The sequence below is a fragment of the Ranitomeya variabilis genome, chromosome 8 (assembly GCF_051348905.1).
Source record: "Ranitomeya variabilis isolate aRanVar5 chromosome 8, aRanVar5.hap1, whole genome shotgun sequence".
In the NCBI taxonomy this organism is placed as follows: Eukaryota; Metazoa; Chordata; class Amphibia; order Anura; family Dendrobatidae; genus Ranitomeya; species Ranitomeya variabilis.
This window is the reverse complement of record NC_135239.1, coordinates 104401639-104416204: the sequence shown is the minus strand read 5'-3', so window position 1 is coordinate 104416204 and position 14566 is coordinate 104401639. Positions and strand designations below refer to the sequence as shown.

The 14566-nt window shown below is 50.7% G+C and overlaps 1 protein-coding gene across 1 annotated transcript in view; it reads right to left on the bottom strand.

Annotated features, from left to right (window-relative positions):
- The window catches only part of HMCN1 (hemicentin 1), a 768245-nt gene that overhangs the window by 416436 nt on the left and 337243 nt on the right, over positions 1-14566 (bottom strand). The gene's annotated exons all lie outside the window — the stretch shown is intronic.

Below are 14566 nucleotides of genomic sequence, written 5' to 3'. Positions count from 1 at the left end.
TAAACTCTAACAGAAGGAGGTTTGCACAGTGGGGAATCCAAGTGCATGAGTGCCAAGACAGAGATGAAGACATTCTTTTCTTCATACAGTTAGTTGCCATCTTTCTACACATAAATGTAAATGTGACTGGTTAGAAGCAGCTTTTTTTCCATTTAAAGAGAACCCATTTCTTGGTCATAAGTTACCACCAGTTTTTGCTTTTATTTTAATAATGCTGCTCTCCTGACTATGACAATTTCTTTCTTTTTTTTATCCGCCAGGTGGTTCTTTTATTTAGTGCTGATTTCTCTGGTGTTTACCAAGGGGGCATCGTTCACAGGATTCTTTGGGGGGGTGTCTTTAGGGTGGTCTGCATTATTACCCTGTAGGACACACCCCCTTGTAAAGACCATAAAAATTTGCACTAAATAAAAAGGCCAAAGTCTATGTAGCCATATAGTGGATTTAAAATCATCATAAAAAATGAATATTTGGGAAAGCAGTGGGAACAAAATAAGAGCAAATAATGGCTCCATCTAAGCATAGTTATCATTTGGCCAAGCCAGCCATACATTAATTTTTGTGCTATTTTTAGTGGATTTCCTTCTACTTGCACACGGGGGAAGAGAGAAGAGCTTCGCTAAACGTTAGCTGTGCAAGTTTTCAGGAATTCCACTACGATACTTCAAGTCACAAGGATCAGACAGAACCTAGGAGTGAGACTAACAGGTACCAGATGGATTGACATGTACCAGAAGTACTACAAGTGCCAGACATATTGAAAATAGATGTGCTGATGATGAGAGCCCAGCGTTGGACAACAAAGGAACTACAAGCTGAAATATTTCAAGGCAAGAAAAATGGATATAATTAATTCTTATTCTAAGTTAAGTCAACTGAAATTTATATCTTTAAACAAGTCTAATTTTAGAAGTCTTATGTCTCAGCTTATATGCAAAATGCAAGATTGAGAATTTAAAGATAGATTCTAATAAGAAGAAGCTGATGTCCTACAATAGAGAAAAAGAAAAATTGAAAAATATTTTACAGTGGGTCGATGTATTTCACAAGTTTGTGTCAGAGAAATCCAAAAAGGACTGTGTAGAAACAGTGTCAAAGGAAAGTAGCGATGTTCCTGAGATTGAATGTAATGTGGAGAGTGAACAAGATGTGAGACACGTGTCTGTAATGGCCACTCAAGGTGACCTTGTGTCTCATGGTGTAAAAAAAGATGGAGGAAACATGGGAGGAGACATGAGAACTGATGACGTAGATGACGTAGATGACGTACAAGGAACAGATTTACAAGGGCCACTAAAAATAGAAGACAACGCAGAGGCCCAACTCCAAATGAAAGTTAGGAAAAACTTGCTAAAATTATGCAAAATCATTCCTGCATACGATAACAAAATCCATGTGTGCAGAAATTCAGAGATATTTGAGAGTTTTGCTGATACGTTTGATTTACCCAATGAGGAGAAAAATCAGTTGTTTAAAATGTGGCTTCCAGTAACTTTTTCCAGATGGTCAACATTAAAAAATGCAGTGTAATAATGAGTTATATGGAGATTTAACCAATATGGACATTAAAAATTCTCATTTTCTGTGGATTAAATGAAAATTATCCAGATATTGATATTCTTCAAAAATTAAGGATTGGCCGGAAAGAATGTACTTTTACATGCATGTCCATATTTGAAAGGTTGTACAAAACTCCCATTAAAAATGTCAATACACAATCAATGATAAAATATTTTGTAAACAAATTTAGATTCCTAAATTCTGTATCTCGTGTTATTCCGTCACAAAAATATTCTTTATTTGAATGTGTGCAATCCCTTGACATTGCTAGGAAACATGAAAATCTTGAAAGGAAAATAAATCGTACTAAGTTTGTGAAATCAGATAGAGTAAATTCTTATCAGAAGCCAGAATCAAAATCTCCAAAACTGAGTTATCCCTAAAATCAAATCTATGAAGTATGAAGAAAATTATATATTTGTTATAAGTCCTACCAAATGATCCAAGAGTCCACTGAAAAAGTTGCACAAAAAGAGTTAAAAAATTGAAACTTCTGATCGTTCTGTAAAAAGACAAATGGTGGAAATTGACAGACATAAACAGGTGGCTTCAGGAAGCCACATCATGGGAGGTAAGCTGAAGACTCCATTATCAGAGTTCTTGAAAGATTCTGTAAGTTTAAAAATGGCAATTTTAAATAGAGCTTTTCAGGACATTATCGACAGAGAGATAAGATTTGGTTTAGGAATTGGCTAAAAATGTAATTATATGTTGTGTAAAAATTTCATACAATGTATTACTGTTAGGTGTCGAGTTCCTGCCGCTGCACAGGGGGAATCTCGCACCATGTCCCTTCAGTCTCCCATTCTTCCCCAGCCACAGTGGAATCTGCTCAGCGGAGACGTCGGTCCCAGCGTCTGGATCAAGCTTATACTGTGCGTCTGGTTACAGCTGCCATCCCAGGTTCAGCCTTTGTAACCAGCATTGATCAGCAGCGAGCAGACGTTCCATGGACTAAGTTCTGCTTTTCATCTACTGAGCATGCCCGTGGGATGACCTCTCATTGGAGGTCGGAGGTCACATGCCCAGGTCCTGTAGCAGCTCTGATTGGACCACCAGGAAGGTCTTGGAAGGCTGTTACTATGAAAGGTTCGCATGGCCGCTCGGCCATGCGCTAGTATAGACTTGACTATGTATGTGTGTGCTTGAGAGATTGATACTGGTGAATGCTCCTAAATGATCCCCATCACTTTGGTTATTGTCTGGGTATTAGGGTGAGTGGAGCAAGCAGTCAGCGCCTAATAATGGCTTCTCAGCTACATTAACACTACTGGTCAGTGTAGAGTGGGAATTCCTGCTTGATCTCAGCATCTGAATCAGGGCGTCCTCAGGCACGGGTTCAAAAGCCACTGAGGGTCAGAGCGAGATCAATCACCAGTGTAGTGGGGGTTAATTTCAGGGATCTCACTACCGTCCATCTGCAGCATCCTGTGACTGCTAACAGGGCACAGCATTTCCTTTGTTTCTCTGCATCTCTGTGAAGCAACAGAGTTCGCATCAGTTCATACCGGGTGATGGAACCCATGTTTATTCTGACGTAGTACTGCCATATAGTGCCGCCATTACCTAGCAGCAGGTTCCATCTCTGCACGTTGGACCCCAGGCTGTGAACACACCTTATTACTATCTTTATAATTAATCGGTGCGTTCCGCCAGCCCTACCATAATCTGACTAGTAATGCCAGATGAACAGCGACTGCAGCTGTACATCCAGCAGATGGAGGGCAGGTTGGCGGCTCTCGAGCGCACAACCTTAGCTGTGGATGTTACGGCAGTAGCTGTTCAGTCTGCTAGCGTGGCTGCAGCTAGTTTGTCCACTGCCCCTCCTTATCCCGCCTCTACCAGATAAGTTTACTGGCGACAGTAAACTGTGTAGGGGATTCGTGAGCCAGGGTACAAAACACCTTGAGCTCCTGGTTGCATGTTTTCCCACAGAGCGGGCAAAGGTGGGATTCATTATATCCCTCCTGTCGGACAGGGTATTGGAGTGGGCTACGCCGCTGTGGGAGCGCGATGATCATGTGGTGCAGAGTGCTCCGCAGTTCCTGAGCACTCTGAAACAGGTCTTTTTAGGACCTCGAGTCACCCATGATACGACGCTCCAACTGCTGGCATTAACATAGGACTCGTCTATGGTCAGCCATTTTGCCGTCCACTTCCGCACCCTAGCATCAGAGCTGGAGTGGTCGGATAAAGCCCTCATCCCTGTATTTTACAGGGGGCTGGCTGACCATGTGAAGGACGCTGTGGCCATCAGGGAGATTCCCACCACACTGGAGGATCTAATAGCTGCATCAACGTGCATCAACCTTCATTTTAACGAGCAAAGGGTGGAGCGAGCCCAGTGTAGGCAGAGGTTTCAGCTGGCTCCCACCTTCGCCAAACCTCTGGAATCTCCGGTCCAGGAGTCCAAGCCACATGAGGCCATGGAGGTATCATGAGCGGGATCTAAGTCCCGCACTGCTCACGCACTCAAGGTCTGTCATATCTGCCGGCCGTCAGGACATCTTGCCTCCAGATGTCCCCAGCGGTCGGGAAAACATCAGCGTCTAATGGTTGTAGGAGGAGGTACACTAGAAACGGCAACAATTTCCTCCAAACTGTCCTTCAAGGGGACAATTACCATAGGCCCATCCACTCTTACGGTAGAGCTTTGCATGGATTCCGGGGCAGAGGGAAATTTTATGTCATCTGCCCTCGCCAAACGGCACGCAAAACCCCTAGTGATGCTCGCCAAACCTGTGACCGTACGAGTGGTAAATGGGTCGACACTGCCCTCACAGATAACACACCAGACCATCCCATTTACTTTATCCATGTCTCCATCCCATCAGGAGATTCTCACTGCTAGTCATTCCCGAGGGACTTGATTAGGTCCTGTTAGGGATACCATGGCTACGCTACCACTCTCCTCATATAGAGTGGTCCTCGGGGACAATTTTGGGATGGAGTGAATCTTGTGAGGGTAGATGTCAGAGGGAGTGCGTTCAGGTTGCTACTACTGAAGTACCCGCAGATCATTCCTCTCTCCCCAAGCACTATTGGCCCTATGCGGATGTGTTCTCCAAGAGGGCTGCGGAGACCCTTCTGCCCCACCGCCCCTATGACTGTCCTATTGACCTCTTGCCTGGTGCAGAGCCTCCCCGGGGTTGAATCTATTCCCTATCTCTACTGGAGACGGAGGCAATGACCCAATACATCCAAGAGAATCTGGCAAGAGGATTCATTAGGAAGTCAGTGTCACCTGCATGGGCGGGGTTCTTCTTTGTGCGGGCGGAAGAAGAAAGGAGAACTACGTCCATGCATAGATTACAGGGGTCTTAGCGCCATCACCATTAAGAACAAATACCCTCTGACTCTGATATCTGAGCTCTTCGATAGGTTGCGGGGAGTGAGAGTATTTACTAAGCTTGATCTGCAGGGTGCTTACAACCTGATTTGCATCCGTGAGGGGGACGCATTTAACACCAGGGACGGGCACTATGAATACCTGGTGATGCCCTTTGGGCTCTGTAATGCTCCTGCCCTTTTCCAAGACTTTGTGAACGATATCTTCCAGGATATGCTCACCACCTCGGTCGTAGTCTATCTGGATGATATTCTCATCTACTCTCCAGATATAGACTCCCACCGGAGAGATGTTTGCAAAGTCTTCAACCTCCTATGGGCAAACTCCCTCTATGCCAAGTTGGAGAAGTGTGTGTTTGAGCAGGAGTCCTTGCCTTTCCTGGGCTATATCATCTCCACCCAGGGATTGGCTATAGATCCTGCCAAGCTACAGGCTGTGATGGACTGGCAGGAACCCCATTCTCTCAAAGCGGTGCAGCACTTTATGGGGTTCATTAACTATTATCGCCAGTTCATTCCCCACTTTTCAACTCTGGTAGCTCCCTTGGTAGCCTGTCATGAATCCCAATGGCTAGGGATAGCAAGGGACAAGCAAAGTAATACAAAATATCGGACGAGCTCTAGGGTGATGGAACCTGGGCTGACCGCTGCCCTACGCCTGACAAACGCAACTAGAGATAGCCAGGGAGCGTGCCTACGTTGGTTCTAGACGCCACGCACCAGCCTAAGAGCTAACTAGTACTGCAGAGAAAATAAAGACCTCACTTGCCTCCAGAGGAATGAACCCCAAAAGGTATAGTTGCACCCCACATGTATTGACGGTGAAATGAGAGGAAGGCACACACATAGAGATGATATATATAGGTTCAGCAAATTGAGGCCCGCTGTAAACTAGAAAGCAGAACGATACAAAAGGGGTCTGAGCGGTCAGCAAAAAACCCTAATCAAAAAACCATCCTGAGATTACAAGAACCCATGTGCCAACTCATGGCACATGGGGAGAACCTCAGTCCACTAGAGCTACCAGCTAGCATAGAGACATAATAAGCAAGCTGGACAAAAAAACCAACAACTGAAAATCAGCACTTAGCTTATCCTGAAAGATCTGGGAGCAGGTAGGCAGGAACCAAACAGAGCACATCTGAATACATTGATAGCCGGCAAGGGAATGACAGAAAGGCCAGGTAAAATAGGAAACACCCAGCCTCTGATGGACAGGTGGAAACCAAAGGCCGCAACCCACCAAAGTCACCCAGTACCAGCAGTAACCACCAGAGGGAGCCCACAAACAGAATCCACAACAGTAGCCCTCACCAAGAAGGGAGCAAATCCCAAATTGTGGTCGGAGGAGGTCCCCAAGGCCTTCCTCTCTATCAAGTCTCACTTTCCTAGTGTGGCGCCCCAGGGTCCTGGTCGTCACAGTAGCATTGCTTTCTTCACAGGGAGAATGATTTCACGCTTGGAGGCAAGGAGGGATAACTTTCAACAGGTAAACACAAGCATGCAAACATGTTCACACTCCAGGCTACAAGGGGGAGCTTTTGATCCTATTCCTAGGTGACTCCCCTATATATATTGTGTTTTGGAGGGAAAGTGGGTCAGTTCCTGTCAGAGAGACAGAGGGAAAGGAAGCAGAGGGGCCGTGCAGCCACGAGAAAGTGCTGCAGCTCCTGGACAGAGATAACACTGAATGAAGAACATATTGCAGTGAGCGTGTAGGAGAGAGGGGCACAGGTGAGGACACCAGGGGGAGGACAGCAGCGAGCAGACTGTCTCCCTGGCAAAGAGCAGATAACCGGTAGCCGGCACACCGAGGTTGTAAAGGACTTAAGACTTACATCAGAGACCAGCAGGACAGCTGAATTGCAAGTTACCTGTCTGCCATACACACCGGAAGACACAGTAACACATAGAGCCCAGGGCGTGATAGAGTCCCTGAAAAAAGGCTCGAGTTACCTGTCATACAAGTATTGTCTTATCCTATAGGGGGACAGAGAGAAGAACTGTGAGGACCTTATCAGAAGCCATAGGCAGTAAGGGACTTCAACACCACGCTAGAGGAAGGCTTTCATCTCTACCTGGTAAAGGGGAACTCTGGATTTGCTTCCAAGCCGGACTGCCTGCCCTGTGATCTGGTACCCTTGGCTGTGGCTGCCTGTAGTCTTCAGTAAACCAGGTAAAGAGACTGCAAACCTGTGTCCTCGTTCTTTACTGCACCATTCACCATCTTCCATCTACACACTGTGAGCCATAACATCACCCCAAAGTTGCATAATGTCAATATTTTGGTAATCCAAGGTTATGACAAATATGAAAACATCCAAATAATGGAAATATTAAGGGTATGTGTTACTGAGAACATAACTACTCTGCATCATCAACATATAAAGGCCTTATTTTAATTTTTATTCTCATTTTTACTTTTAATTTTACATTTTTATTCTTACCTCATTTTTATTCTTAATTTTTATTTTTTATCTCAAGAAGAAAACATCAATATTTAATAAAGTAATGTCTAGTACAAGGATATTGCTTCATTAAATAAAGTGATGATATGGTTCCATTCTAGGAAAAATCTTTCAATTCTGAGTTAAATACAACAATTCTTTTATTCATTTATTCATATATATTCTTATTTTGGTTCATGGCTATACATTCTTACATATTATTGGTCTAAAAAATATAGTTTATTAATAAAGTTTTAGTAATAAAGATGGAAACACTTGTTACATAAAAAACACACTAGCATCTAAAGGTAATTACACCTATGACATAAACATATTCTATCACATGAAGAATATGATTAATAATGTATTGTCATTTATTATTGTTTTATTTTTCCAGATATGAATTCCATATTAATATTCTAATAATAATTATATGGATATTATTGATTGCTATGGTACGCTGTGATTTTATAGGTTAGGAAAATTACCAGATTTGATATAGAATTAGGGAATGAAGACTTCAATCAAGATACTGGAGTTACGATAATAAAGACTTTTCATATTTCTAAATTCAAATGATTCTTAAAAGTTGCAAGAAGAAAAAGCCGCTATCCAGAAGTTTCACAAAGTAACAATGTTATATGATTTCTGAGTAATAATAGACTGTGTCAATTACAATTTCTCACCACTGACAACCACGACTGCAGTATCCATCACTGACAACCATGACTGCAGTATCCATCACTGACAACCACGACTGCAGTATCCATCACTGACAACTACGATTGCAGTATCTAAACTGACAACCACAATTGGAGAGGACGATGATCCTATGATGCTAAAATGAACTGCGTTATCATGTTTTTATCATGTTCCAGTGTTTCCTATCAATGAAAGCTGGAGAACAATAAGGTAATTGTCAGGAAGCTACAACCCTGACATGCTTCCTGTGGATGACATGGAGGATTCCAGATGACATCAAAGGTGAGCCAATGTAAGTCCAAGTCTTTAGTGGTGACAGTGCACAGATATTAAAGCTACACTTAATCTATGGACTTTGTTTTCTTAACATGTGAATTTATGAACTTTGATTGACACGACACACAATGTCCACAATATATACATGCCATTTCAAAAGAATTATAGTAAAGATTGTTTTAAAAGAACCAAGAAGAAGACATCAAGATGAAGACCAGATGACATCAGATGATGATTATAGGACCTGAGATGCTTCAATTAGATATATGGAAGTATAATTATATATATAATATGAATATTGGTCACGGCTTACGATAACATGAATTTACATATCATTGTTATTGAGTATGTATAACAATGTTTTATTATTATAGTGCTTTGGAACAAAGCACTATACTGTTATTCCACCGTGGTAAACTTCTTCTTATTCTTATTATTCAGTCCGCACGTAATGCGGCCCGAACCGCTAAACTCACAGACTCCAGTGAGGTGTCATTTCGAAGCCAGCGTTCCTGAGAGGTGTGCTAAGTATTTTTCGTGTCGATCGGATTTGTAGTTTTTGCGCAATTTGTGTTTGAAAAAAGTCTTTCAATGCGTTTCAATGGAGAAATTTTCCTATACGTTTATAATGGGCTGGTTTCTGAGGCAATTTCTAAAAATAACTGCCACCTGGCTGATTAGCTCATTGATATGCGCAGTCAGACACAGTTACTATGCCAACTCCTATGAAATCTACATCAGCTCACCAGGTCACAAGTTTTGTCAGATAATATCAGCTCTTAAAGTGACAGTACAGCACAATTCCAAACCACTATCCGTAGTCTTATGATTATTAGACTGTGGCCCGATTCTAACTCATCGGGTATTCTAGAATATGCATGTCCACGTAGTATATTGCACAGCCACGCAGTATACAGTGCAGAGCCGTGCAGTACACAGCGCAGAGCCGCGCAGTACACAGCGCAGAGCCGCACAGTACACAGCGCAGAGCCGCGCAGTATAAAGCGCAGAGCCGCGCAGTACACAGCGCAGAGCCGCGCAGTACACAGCGCAGAGCCGTGCAGTACACAGCGCAGAGCCGCGCAGTATACAGCGCAGAGCCGCGCAGTATACAGCGCAGAGCCACGCAGCATACAGCGCAGAGCCCCGCAGCATACAGCGCAGAGCCCCGCAGCATACAGCGCAGAGCCCCGCAGCATACAGTGCAGAGCCCCGCAGCATACAGCGCAGAGCCCCGCAGCATACAGCGCAGAGCCCCGCAGCATACAGCGCAGAGCCCCGCAGTATACAGCGCAGAGCCCCGCAGCATACAGCGCAGAGCCCCGCAGTATACAGCGCAGAGCCCCGCAGTATACAGCGCAGAGCCGCGCAGCATACAGCGCAGAGCCCCGCAGCATACAGCGCAGAGCCGCGCAGTATACAGCGCAGAGCCCCGCAGCATACAGCGCAGAGCCCCGCAGTATACAGCGCAGAGCCCCGCAGTATACAGCGCAGAGCCCCGCAGTATACAGCGCCCACCAAATCGGCCCCTGAGGGGCCCCACCCACCAAATCGGACCCAGAGTGGCTAGTGGCTACAACTACCAAACCAGCGCCTGAGGGGCACCCAAGTGTGAAAGTCTTGCTGGGGCAACCCGGGCACCATTCCAAAGCACTATCTGTAGTTCCTTCAGGAAATACCCATCTATTTCTCTCTGTTATCAGCCATTCCCCGTACTGCTGTCAGTCTATTTCTCTCTGTTATCAGCCATTCCCCGTACTGCTGTCAGTCTATTTCTCTCTGTTATCAGCCATTCCCCTGTCCTGCTGTCAGTCTATTCTCTCTGTTATCAGCCATTCCCCTGTCCTGCTGTCAGTCTATTCTCTCTGTTATCAGCCATTCCCCTGTCCTGCTGTCAGTCTATTCTCTCTGTTATCAGCCATTCCCCGTCCTGCTGTCAGTCTATTTCTCTCTGTTATCAGCAATTCCCCTGTCCTGCTGTCAGTCTATTCTCTCTGTTATCAGCCATTCCCTTGTCCTGCTGTCAGTCTATTCTCTGTTATCAGCCATTCCCTTATCCTGCCGTCAGTCAGAGTGACCCGGCCCACCAAATCGGACCCAGAGTGACCCGGCCCACCAAATCGGACCCAGAGTGACCCGGGCCACCAAATCGGACCCAGAGTGACCCGGCCCACCAAATCGGACCCAGAGTGACCCGGCCCACCAAATCGGACCCAGAGTGACCCGGCCCACCAAACCGGACCCAGAGTGACCCGGCCCACCAAATCGGACCCAGAGTGACCCGGCCCACCAAATCGGACCCAGAGTGACCCGGCCCACCAAATCGGACCCAGAGTGACCCGGGCCACCAAATCGGACCCAGAGTGACCCGGGCCACCAAATCGGACCCAGAGTGACCCGGGCCACCAAATCGGACCCAGAGTGACCCGGCCCACCAAATCGGACCCAGAGTGACCCGGCCCACCAAATCGGACCCAGAGTGACCCGGCCCACCAAATCAAACCCAGAGTGACCCGGGCCACCAAATCAAACCTAGAGTGACCCGGGACACCAAATCGGACCCAGAGTGACCCGGGCCACCAAATCGGACCCAGAGTGACCCGGGCCACCAAATCGGACCCAGAGTGACCCGGCCCACCAAATCGGACCCAGAGTGACCCGGCCCACCAAATCGGACCCAGAGTGACCCGGGCCACCAAATCGGACCCAGAGTGACCCGGGCCACCAAATCGGACCCAGAGTGACCCGGGCCACCAAATCGGACCCAGAGTGACCCGGGCCACCAAATCGGACCCAGAGTGACCCGGGCCACCAAATCGGACCCAGAGTGACCCGGCCCACCAAATCGGACCCAGAGTGACCCGGGCCACCAAATCGGACCCAGAGTGACCCGGGCCACCAAATCGGACCCAGAGTGACCCGGCCCACCAAATCGGACCCAGAGTGACCCGGGCCACCAAATCAAACCCAGAGTGACCCGGGCCACCAAATCAAACCCAGAGTGACCCGGGCCACCAAATCGGACCCAGAGTGACCCGGGCCACCAAATCGGACCCAGAGTGACCCGGGCCACCAAATCGGACCCAGAGTGACCCGGCCCACCAAATCGGACCCAGAGTGACCCGGCCCACCAAATCGGACCCAGAGTGACCCGGGCCACCAAATCGGACCCAGAGTGACCCGGGCCACCAAATCGGACCCAGAGTGACCCGGGCCACCAAATCGGACCCAGAGTGACCCGGGCCACCAAATCGGACCCAGAGTGACCCGGGCCACCAAATCGGACCCAGAGTGACCCGGGCCACCAAATCGGACCCAGAGTGACCCGGCCCACCAAATCAAACCCAGAGTGACCCGGCCCACCAAATCAAACCCAGAGTGACCCGGGCCACCAAATCGGACCCAGAGTGACCCGGGCCACCAAATCGGACCCAGAGTGACCCGGGCCACCAAATCGGACCCAGAGTGACCCGGGCCACCAAATCGGACCCAGAGTGACCCGGGCCACCAAATCGGACCCAGAGTGACCCGGGCCACCAAATCGGACCCAGAGTGACCCGGGCCACCAAATCGGACCCAGAGTGACCCGGGCCACCAAATCGGACCCAGAGTGACCCGGGCCACCAAATCGGACCCAGAGTGACCCGGGCCACCAAATGGGACCCAGAGTGACCCGGGCCACCAAATGGGACCCAGAGTGACCCGGGCCACCAAATGGGACCCAGAGTGACCCGGGCCACCAAATGGGACCCAGAGTGGCCCGGGCCACCAAATGGGACCCAGAGTGGCCCGGGCCACCAAATGGGACCCAGAGTGACCCGGCCCACCAAATCGGACCCAGAGTGACCCGGCCCACCAAATCGGACCCAGAGTGACCTGGCCCACCAAATCGGACCCAGAATGACCCGGCCCACCAAATCGGATCCAGAGTGACCCGGCCCACCAAATCGGACCCAGAGTGACCCGGGCCGCCAAATCGGACCCAGAGTGACCCGGGCTGCCAAATCGGACCCAGAGTGACCCGGGCCGCCAAATCGGACCCAGAGTGGCGCCGCCCCCCAAATCGGACCCAGAGTGGCGCCGCCCGCCAAATCGGACCCAGAGTGGCGCCGCCCGCCAAATCGGACCCAGAGTGGTGCCGCCCGCCAAATCGGACCCAGAGTGGCGCCGCGCACCAAATCGGACCCAGAGTGGCGCCGCCCGCCAAATCGGACCCAGAGTGGCGCCGCCCGCCAAATCGGACCCAGAGTGGCGCCGCCCGCCAAATCGGTCTCAGAGTGACCCCGCCCACCAAATGGGACCCAGAGTGACCCGGGCCACCAAATCGGACCCAGAGTGACCCGGGCCACCAAATCGGGCCCAGAGTGACCCGGGCCACCAAATCGGGCCCAGAGTGACCCGGGCCACCAAATCGGGCCCAGAGTGACCCGGCCCACCAAATCGGACCCAGAGTGACCCGGCCCACCAAATCAAACCCAGAGTGACCCGGGCCACCAAATCGGACCCAGAGTGACCCGGGCCACCAAATCGGACCCAGAGTGACCCGGGCCACCAAATCGGACCCAGAGTGACCCGGGCCACCAAATCGGACCCAGAGTGACCCGGGCCACCAAATCGGACCCAGAGTGACCCGGCCCACCAAATCGGACCCAGAGTGACCCGGGCCACCAAATCGGACCCAGAGTGACCCGGGCCACCAAATCGGACCCAGAGTGACCCGGGCCACCAAATCGGACCCAGAGTGACCCGGGCCACCAAATGGGACCCAGAGTGACCCGGGCCACCAAATGGGACCCAGAGTGACCCGGGCCACCAAATGGGACCCAGAGTGGCCCGGGCCACCAAATGGGACCCAGAGTGGCCCAGGCCACCAAATGGGACCCAGAGTGACCCGGCCCACCAAATCGGACCCAGAGTGACCCGGCCCACCAAATCGGACCCAGAGTGACCTGGCCCACCAAATCGGACCCAGAATGACCCGGCCCACCAAATCGGATCCAGAGTGACCCGGCCCACCAAATCGGACCCAGAGTGACCCGGGCCGCCAAATCGGACCCAGAGTGACCCGGGCTGCCAAATCGGACCCAGAGTGACCCGGGCCGCCAAATCGGACCCAGAGTGGCGCCGCCCCCCAAATCGGACCCAGAGTGGCGCCGCCCGCCAAATCGGACCCAGAGTGGCGCCGCCCGCCAAATCGGACCCAGAGTGGTGCCGCCCGCCAAATCGGACCCAGAGTGGCGCCGCGCACCAAATCGGACCCAGAGTGGCGCCGCCCGCCAAATCGGACCCAGAGTGGCGCCGCCCGCCAAATCGGACCCAGAGTGGCGCCGCCCGCCAAATCGGTCTCAGAGTGACCCCGCCCACCAAATGGGACCCAGAGTGACCCGGCCCACCAAATCGGACCCAGAGTGACCCGGGCCACCAAATCGGACCCAGAGTGACCCGGGCCACCAAATCGGACCCAGAGTGACCCGGGCCACCAAATCGGGCCCAGAGTGACCCGGGCCACCAAATCGGGCCCAGAGTGACCCGGGCCACCAAATCGGGCCCAGAGTGACCCGGCCCACCAAATCGGACCCAGAGTGACCCGGGCCACCAAATCGGACCCAGAGTGACCCGGGCCACCAAATCGGACCCAGAGTGACCCGGGCCACCAAATCGGACCCAGAGTGACCCGGGCCACCAAATCGGACCCAGAGTGATCCGGGCCACCAAATCGGACCCAGAGTGACCCGGGCCACCAAATCGGACCCAGAGTGACCCGGGCCACCAAATCGGACCCAGAGGGACCCGGGCCACCAAATCGGACCCAGAGTGACCCGGGCCACCAAATCGGACCCAGAGTGACCCGGGCCACCAAATCGGACCCAGAGTGACCCGGGCCACCAAATGGGACCCAGAGTGACCCGGGCCACCAAATGGGACCCAGAGTGGCCCGGGCCACCAAATGGGACCCAGAGTGGCCCGGGCCACCAAATGGGACCCAGAGTGACCCGGCCCACCAAATCGGACCCAGAGTGACCCGGCCCACCAAATCGGACCCAGAGTGACCCGGCCCACCAAATCGTACCCAGAATGACCCGGCCCACCAAATCGGATCCAGAGTGACCCGGCCCGCCAAATCGGACCCAGAGTGACCCGGGCCGCCAAATCGGACCCAGAGTGACCCGGGCCGCCAAATCGGACCCAGAGTGGCGCCGCCCCCCAAATCGGACCCAGAGTGGCGCCGCCCG